Source organism: Pelodiscus sinensis, chromosome 31 (genome assembly GCF_049634645.1).
Source record: "Pelodiscus sinensis isolate JC-2024 chromosome 31, ASM4963464v1, whole genome shotgun sequence".
NCBI lineage: Eukaryota > Metazoa > Chordata > Testudines > Trionychidae > Pelodiscus > Pelodiscus sinensis.
Window position 1 is genome coordinate 1,324,625 of NC_134741.1, and position 9,297 is coordinate 1,333,921.

The 9,297-nt window shown below is 50.6% G+C and overlaps 1 long non-coding RNA gene across 1 annotated transcript; it reads left to right on the top strand.

Moving 5' to 3' along the window:
- The first annotated feature begins 5 nt into the window (after positions 1-5).
- On the top strand, positions 6-1,170 carry LOC142821574 (uncharacterized). The gene is made up of 2 exons (XR_012898297.1): positions 6-174; positions 555-1,170. It is a non-coding gene; the product is annotated as an uncharacterized LOC142821574 (long non-coding RNA).
- The last annotated feature ends 8,127 nt before the right edge of the window (positions 1,171-9,297 follow it).

Genomic DNA, 9,297 nt, shown 5'->3' on the forward strand with positions numbered 1-9,297 from the left:
TTTCGTCCCCCCGCAGGTTCCTCCTCTCCCTACTCAGGCAGGAGCCCGGCTGGAGCTTCAGGGGAGAATTCTGAGGGAGCCGTTGGGGCCGTTACTCACCGCGCTGCAACTTCCGCTTCCGGGCAGCGCCGGGAAGGGAGGGGGAGCGGAGGCGCAGAACGAGATGAGGCGGAGGTGGGAGAGGGGCCGGGTGCTTAAATCGCTGCGGGGGGGGGACTCTTCGCTGCGTGCGGCGCGTATTGGCGCTTTGGGGACAACGGCTCCAACTGCCGCGCGGGGAGGGGGTCGGGCGGCGCGCGGGGACTTTGGCGGGGCTGGGCGGCCGCTCCCTGATGCTCCTGCCGGCCTGGGGGATGCGGACTGGGGGCGCACAGAGGGGCTGTGAGAGGGGACTGCAGAGTGTGCGGGGGGAGGGGCCCCGGCATGAGGGGCGCAGGGACGGGAGAGGCGGGCTCTGGCTGGGACAGGTGGCTGAGGGGCCCTGGCGAGGGCATGGGGTGAACAAAGCTTTGGGGACTTTTTGGTTTTTAATTTTGATTATTTTGTATTCTCAGTGCTGGTACCTCATGCACCCGCCCACCAGACCTGCCCCTCGATTGCTGAGCTCAGGAAAGTGACATGGCCCCTGTTCCCCAGCCCAGAGGCAGCCATGGCTGCAGAGAGCCCTGTGGAAAGTCTCTGGGAGAAAGCGACACGCGTCCGGTCTGTCTGGAGGATTTCGCAGCCCTTGTCACTTTGGAGTGTGGGCACAATTTCTGCCAGGCCCCCATCAGTCCTCAGTGCAGAGTCATTGAGCAGCAGGGAACCCTCTAGCCCAATCAGCGGCTGGCAAACGTAATAGAACTGGCCAAGCCCCTGTGTATCTTGCCAGCAAAATGATCAAGATAGGATGGGATATGTGGGAAGCACCAGGAGGCTCTGAAGCTGTTCTGTGAAGAAGATCAAACTCTCATCTGTGTGCTCTGTGACAGATCCCAGGCTCACATGATGGTGCCTATACAGGAAGCTGCCCAGGAGTACAAGGTACAGAGTTGCTATCCAATGTAATGGGAAATAACAGGCTAATTTCACTGACGGTTACCAGGCACAGGTGTGTCACAGCTCTTTAAAACCTTCATGGTACAAGAGATGCTGTAAAAAGTAAATGCTCTGGCTGTGTGGCAACTTGCATCAAGTCTTTACAGATACTTGATGTGGGAAATGTTTCTCTGAGGCTCTGAATCCTGAAACCCAGCCCACACTGGTGGCAGGAGGGGTTTTAACATAAGGGAAGATGTTAACAATCAGAGAGGTTTAGATCAGTGTTTCTCAACCAGTAGTATAAGTACCCTTAGGAGTATTTGAGAGAAGTCTGGGGGGTACATCAACACAACTGAAATTTGGAGAAAACTGAGTTTTTATTTGAAGTTTTACAGTGCTTCATTGTTTTTTGTACTCCGTGTGTCTGAAAACTGTTGGTACTGGGGATACTTATAATTTATTTATATATATATATATATATATATATATATATATATATATAGATAGATAGGAAAAAGGGGTACTTTATTTTAGAAAAAGGGTTGAGAAACACTGGTTTGGATCACAAGAGCTGCAGGCCAGTCTATGGGAGTGAGCTGCCTTAGGACTGGAGAAGAGGAGGTTACAAGCAGTTACTGATTGGCTGAGAAACAGTAGTAATCTGTCATTTGCCTTATAGACCCACAATGGAATCAGGGCCCTGCACAACACCAAGGAATGGACAATCCCTAGTCTGAGCAGGTCACAGTCTAGTTAGGCAAATGGTGGGAAAGGAAAATGAGGCAGCAAGTCCCTCATGATCACCAAGCATGTCAGCGATGGAGTATAGCCCCGAACCCTGCACTCTCCAGACTCAGTCCAAGGCTACACTAACCACTAGGCTTCATTCCCCCCCACCCCTCAGCATCTCTGAACAGTGATGAAGTGTGGCCCGTAGGAGGGAAAGATGTTTGCTACAGGCCCCAGACCCAACAGAAGAGGAGGTTTCCCCCAGAGATGCTGAACTCCTGGGCTGCTGCCTGAGGGGTTAAACTCAGATGCTGCAGCCAGCAATAGATGAGGTCGCTGGCCTGGATGCTCTGTGTGGCTTCGGGTACCTTGAGTCCACCCTCAGCACTGCTCCAGGCATCACAGAGCCATGCCAGGCACCACTAGGATTTGACCGGGTTGTAGCAAGAGTTTAAACTGGTTAACTGATGCTCTAATACTTAAACTCCCCACTGCCCTCGGCCGTGCCCGCTTGCCCCTGGCAGCTAACATCAGTCTGCAGCTGCTGGAGGTCCTCCCACCTGCCGGCAATCCTTGTGGCCACCCCCGGCAGACCCCTGAGAGAGCCCTGCCCCCAGGAGAGCCCATGTCCACTACCGGTCTTGCCTGTCAGCAAGTTAAAAAATACTATCACTGATAAAATTGTAACCAGTTACATGATTACTATTTTTAACCCTTTTTACCTCCCACATCCCCACTTGAATCATTCTTTACGAAGGTGCCACCACTGATCCATCCCCCACCCTTACAGGCATCTTGTTGCATCCACCATCTCCTCCTGTCTCTTTTTTTTATGGACAAGGCCACATTCAGGGTTCCCTTCCTCAATGTCCTCTAGGCTGGGACTCCAGGTTTATAAGCTAATTGTAAGTGTAAGGTTGGAGTGAATCACTGGTTTAGGTCAGGCTTGAACTCAAAACCTTAACACTTCTCTTCAGAGTACTGTCCTACAAGTATTGTCTGCTAAACAGCTGGGCTACATCAAGGTGTTTGTGTGTGGGTATGGTGGGGAGGGAGATGGGGCACAGAGGATGGAACCAGGCTATTATCTGTGGTGTCAGATGACAGACCAAGGCACAGTGGTTTTGCATTGCAGTGGGAAAGATCTAGGTTGACTATTAAGAAAAACAGTAGGAGGGTGGTGAAGTACTGGAAAAAGTTACCTAAGGAGCTGGTAGAATCTCCATTCCTGGAGGTTTTTAAGACCAGGCTTGCCAAAGTTCTGACTGGGGTGATTTTGGGGGGCTGAACTGGATTAGAGACCTCCTGTGACCTCTTCCAACTCTTGACTTCCATGAGTCTCTGAACTCTGGGTTTCACTGGCAGCATTGAAATAAAGGAAAACAGACTGCAATTAAAGGTGAAAACAAGAAGAAACTGTATTAGGGATTTTATACAATATTAAGGGAAAAGCAGGGGAGAAACCCGACGCAAACTAATAACCTTTAACAAAACAGTGGAAATGAACAGTAAAACCCTTAATGTCCCAACTGGACTGTGTGAAAATAATTGGTAAGTTCTACCCCAAATACAAATGGTTACTTTACTCTTCTGGACTGGAGTGGCTGAGCCAGAGGTGTGTTGCCCAAGACCTGCAACCTCTGGATTGGTTGAGAACCCTCAGGCAGGAATGCTAGAGAGTCCCTTGCTGGTAGTACAGGAACCCTGAAGAGGACGGCAGACAGGTGACACTTGTGTAGATGGAAGACAGTGGATGGGATGCCCTCTTCTATTTCTCTGACTGGCTTGCAGCTGGATCAGATCCCTTGGTGGTCTGAGGAGAGAGAGAGAGAGAGAGCTGACAACCTGTGCAAACATTGCCACTCAGATGAACAGCACCCACCCTGGGCTATGTCTGGATTTATAAAACATTCAGGGCGGGAAACCCCTGAGGTGGTTTTTACCATGTGAGCCCTCAGTGGGAACCAGTTCTGAGGTAAACAAGAAAAAGGTGGGAAAGTCCGGTCTGTGCAGGTTCTTGTTTACCACTTCCTATCCTGAGGTCACCTGGTATGCAGACTCCATATTGTTTTTGATAGACAGCCTAGAAATACCATTTAACGTTATCTCATGAACATACAAATTTGTGTAATTAACATATATACTTAATTGATTACCATCATCAGAAGGTTGGCCTACAGAGCATCCACACTGCCAAGCACCTTATGTTGAAATCTGTTCTCCTGCCTTGGGGAATAGTTATTGCAATATACCCTTAGTGTGGCTGCTCCAGTGCCATTATTTTGCAATAACCACTTTCCACAGTAATTTGTACTAATGACTCCCCAGTGCTTTGTGGGCCTCTGAGTCGAGATAGCGTGTCCACATTCACAGGGTCTGTCTGCCCCGCACTCATTTCGAGGCTCTCTCAGTGTGGACACACTATTTCAACTTTGTAAAAGCAGGAGTTAAGTCAAATGTCAGAGGAGGGCAGGACCAGGCCTATGTGTGACCACCCTCCAGCTCATCAAATGCTGAGCGAAGGCCTCGCCAAACAGCACGCAAGCGGCTGCTGATGCACTATGACCAGTGTGAGAAGGTGGCAGGAAAGCAGGGCCAGGCCCCCTCACCACTCTTACTCCAGGGGCTTAGTGAGGCAGGAGATGTTACCCCAAGAGACCTTTCCCCTGCAAGTGAGAAGCAGAGAAAATCAAGGGCCCAGACATGCTAATAAATAAGCCCCCCTCAAGGTCAGGGGCCCATCTGGAAGAGAAAAACTGCCCCACACAATTGCCGGGCATTAGCCTTTTCCCTCTGACAAAGACTGCAGTGGGAGCAGCCAGGGCTCCAGCCTGCCCAGCAACTCCTTCCCAGAGCAAAGCTGGAGTGAGACCAATGCTCAGAAGAGCTGAGAAAAGGTTTCTAGTCTGAAAATAGCAGGGTCTACACAAAGCAGTCAGAACAATTGCAATCCCTCAATCTTCTGATCTCAAGTCAGATGCCTTATCCATTAGGCCACACGGTCTTGCTTCTCTGGAATGGACTTCTTGAAATGTGTAAGTAGAAAAAAGTTTAGAACGTCCATCAGGTTTTACTATTTTCCTTGTTTGGGGAGTTTGAAATTATGTCTGAACTAGCGAATTATTTTTATTTTTTGTAACTAAGGATTTTTCCTGAGTCTGTCACTTCATGGTTATCTAGCACCTAGTCATTTATTGTGCTCGCAACAGTAGTTTAGTTTTGTTAATAAAAGTGTATTCCAATTTCTTTTGATTAACCGGTATTGGTTGATTGTTGTGTCCTTAAGTTTACGTGCCTAGTTATCCAGGCAGAGTCCATTGTTCTCTGTGGATTCCCTCTGTTTCTTTTTGTTTGGAGTTGGGAAAACAAGGTTGAAGCAAGGGGCAAAGCTTTGCCTTTGGGAGGGGCTGCCCAAGTGATATCTTCCCTGGAAAGGGTTTATTGTGTTTTCTTTTATTTACTTGGGTGGTGGCAGCAAGAAATCAGTTTTAGTCTTTGGATCTCAGGGGGACTGAGATTGAACAAGTTTCTCTCTGGGGCTGTGTCTAGACTGGCCAGTTTTTCTGAAAAAATCAGCCACTTTTCCGGAAAAACTTGCCAGCTGTCTACACTGGCCGCTTGAATTTCCGCAAAAGCACTGACGATCTCATGTAAGATTGTTAGTGTTCTTGCGGAAATACTATGCTGCTCCTGTTTGGGCAAAAGTTTTGCGCAAAAGGGCCAGTATAGACAGCTCAGATTTGTTTTCTGCAAAAAAGCCCTGATCGCGAAAATGGCGATCGAGGCTTTTTTGCGGAAAAGCGCGTCTAGATTGGCGTGGACGCTTTTCCGCAAAAGGTGCTTTTGTGGAAAAGCGTCCGTGCCAATCTAGACGCTCTATTCCGAAAATGCTTTTAACGGAAAACTTTTCCATTAAAAGCATTTCCGGAAAATCATGCCAGTCTAGACGTAGCCTGAGAGTCACAGGCAGCTTTAATAGAGCTGAATCCCCATCTCTGTACTTGGAAGCTATGTCTACCCAGCACCTCTCTTGCAGTAAAACATGCAAATGAAGCTAAGCTTGAAATATTGCTGCACTTCATTTGTATCATTAATGAGGCTCTGTTTTTGCACAAGAAGTTTTTGCACAAAAAGGAGCCATCTACACAGCCTCTTTTTGCACAAAATTTCCCTCATGTGCAAGAGCTGTTCTTCCTGAAAAAAATGCTGGGGCAGCTCCTTAACTTTCCCCCGCCAAGGCGCCCAGCTGAGATCCCTGTCCTGCCCCCCTCTGAGCAGCAGTCAGATACTAAATCTCTTCAGGTCCAAGGAGAGTGCAGGGCTCAGCTCCTGGGACACCTCTCCCCAAATGGGGTAAGTCCCATTTAGCAATGAAATTTATGTCCATCAGTCTGTTTCATAAAGCAGGGGGAGGAGTGCTCCATCCCAGTGTCTACACTGAGATAATAGCCCTGTGGCCAGGCTGCAGCTGGCCCAGCTTAACTGTACCCCGCCTGCAGGACTTGAGTTGGAAGATTAGAAACATGCAACCAAGGCCAGTCCATGCCCCACATCTTCCCTCTGCTGTGCCCCCTCCCATTCCACTGCTGAGAGAGACTGACCATTGTCATTGCTCAAACCACACACAGAGCTTGTGGCAAAAGCTAGAACATGGTTAAAATACAATGAAAATTCTGGCAAATGATCATTTGTGTTGTGCTGGCTGCACATCTAACTAACTGGAGATCAAAGTGTGCGACCCAACGGCCTTTACACAAAGAGAAAACCCACCATTCAGGGTGGGCTGTTAAACATTGTCATGCTCCTAGAGTGAAACATCAGGAAACCTTTTCAGGCTCAAAAGCAGAAAATAAATAAATTTATCCCTTTTCTTCTGAAGTTGCTATACCTGCTTTACTGGTTGCCTCATTCCTTGGCTGTGTCCATTACAAAAATTCTCTGTGTCATCTCACTAAAACAAAAACCCCAAGCTCCGATGAGCAAACGATCTGGAGTAGCACAGAACAGTCCAGCAGCAATGGCACCCAGAGATTGAACGAGAGCTGTGAGATAGGACTGGTCACGCTGTGCTGGGAGGTTCATGGGGATTTCCCTACTCACACCCAGGCCTGTGACACTTTCTCCTGCAGCCCTCAGGAGCCTGACTTAGGACCACAGAAATCACACTGGGATCCCTGCACACAGAGCCCCCAAGCCACTGTGGGGAGTGACCCTTGGGGAGGTGCAGCGGTACAACAGGAGAGGATAAAACTCTCCATGGCAGAGACAGAGATTCCTGTGGCTAGGGTGGAGCATGATGGGGAAGGAAAGAACCCTCAGACTCACCCATCTACCTCCAGAGGCAGTGGAGGGAAAACATGTTTCACTGTCCCACGGTTTGAGCATCTAGTAAGCTTTGGCCCATTAGGTGGGAAATGGATGAACAATAAAGGCTTTTTATTATGGCCTGGGGTCAGATGAGTGTCTAGGAAGAAGCCAATCCAGCCCCACAGGGCACTCAGAGATGAGCAATCACTCTCTTATGACAGGATCAGGACACACCAGCTGCTCAGGGGCAGGTTACACTAGGTCCATAAATTGTGGAGAATCCCAGGGCCAATCCCCACCAGATTTCCTGCCACAGAGAGCCTATGAGGCAGAGGCTGCAGAAGCAGAGGTGAGGGTCTTTAGGCCTCCCACAAAAGGCCTTGTGGGAATTGCCCCTCTCTTTGGGGCTGTCAGACTGCAGAAGGGCAGGGAGAAGGCAGAGGCAGCATCTCCCCTCCACAGCTCTCCCTGCTTTCTTATCCACTGTTCCTCAAACACTCAATAGCCCCAGCACCCAGCTCCATCAGCCTCAGCTGCTCCCTCCTTAGGCAGGGCCTGTCACTCCCTGCTCTATATTCACTGTGCATTGTGCACTTACCAGGGCAGGTGTGGATACAAATGTTATATCTGCACAGGGCTCTGAGGGTAAGAAACCAACTGGCAGCTCAGAGGAACTGTGGTGTGGACTCTCTGCCTGCCGGGGGGGGGGGGGGAAGCCCTGCTTGGGGCCCTTTCCCAGGATGGATGAAGGGCCAATTGCTACCCCACAGCTGCCCGCTTGGCTCTTGCAATGACCACTGTGGCTCTGAGCCTCCCTGTGGAGAGAGCAGAGTCTGAGAGAGCCACACCGATAGTTGCAGGCAGCTGCCCTCCCCCTGCCCCTGACTTGCCCAGGTCTGGGGCAGAGCCCTGCAACTCTGCACATATCTCCAGAGATTTGCAGAGCTATTTTTTGACAGCAGACACATGTTTTTATACCTGCACAGAGTTCCAGCCCATTTCCTCCACCAAACATCCTCCTGGTCCCTCAGTGTTTGGTTTCACAGATTCCAGCTTCCCTGTAGGATGTGAGGGGGGACTTAGCAGCATTTCTGAACACCCCTTTCAGGGAACAGGCCTAGGGCAGTGGGGGAACCCAGCCAATGGGAAATGGAAGATGAGGGGTGAGGATGGGTGCCCAGAAGGAAAGTCGGGCCTGGCCCAAATGTCCTTCTCATAATGCCAATGGCAGGGGGATCCCACCTGGGACAAGAAGGAGGGGGGAACTTGAGGCTGGCACAGGGAGCATCTGGAGGAGTTTGTCTCTTCCTTCTCCCCCTTGTGGCCCATCAGCTCAGCAGCATAGGCTGCAGCCAACAATAGGGGTGATTGGGGTTTCCCCTCTGCCTGGGGTTTGCTCAGACCGGACAGAGCCAGAGGGTCACTGACCAGTTGATGGCTGGGTGCTGCTGTCTCCTCCCCCCAGACCCGGCCAGTTGGGCTAAGTCTACACTGCGGAGCTATTTTGGGATATCCGAAGTAGTGTGTAATGCAAATTGCATAGCTTATTAACTACTTCGGTTGTCTCCATTTGCATCCCCAGTTCGAACTAGGGATGCAGTGTAGACGTACCCATAGTGAGTATTTGGGATCCAAGATCTCAAGTGGTAATTTGTGACAAAGCACTAAAGTGTTGGGTAGAGAAGAAAAATGACCTATATACAGAGGGTTCTAGCCTGGGGAGGGCAGGACTTGAACCCTCCAGAGCTGGCAAGGCTGCCCCCATGGGAGGACAAAAGGAAGCTGAAGACGTTTTGACAGTAGCCCAGGAAAGCTGTCAGCCTGGACATCACACAGACCCACAGAACAAAGCTCTGAAGTTGCAGCACAGACAGTCAGTGCTGGATGAGCATGAGACACACTGGCCCCCCTGGAACCGACTGCTACAGAGTGTTTTGAATGATTCCTTGGTATTCAAATCGCACACACCCCTTTTGCCCTTTGGTCCCTCTCCTGGCCCTGCCACCTGCTATGTGACGTCCCCTCTGCGCACGAGGCCGGCTTGGCTCCTGCACAGATTCCTCCCCTCCCCCGCGATTTGTCCCAGGTCCCGAGCAGGCTGCAGGCACAGGGGGAGCAAGGACCACAGCAAGGCTGGTTTGCACGGGGCTGCTCTGGCCCCGCCCCGCAGCAGTGGGTGCCGCCACCCGGCCCGGCCCTTTGTCCGGGGCACGTCCCCCACCTGCAGGCTGCGCTCTGGGG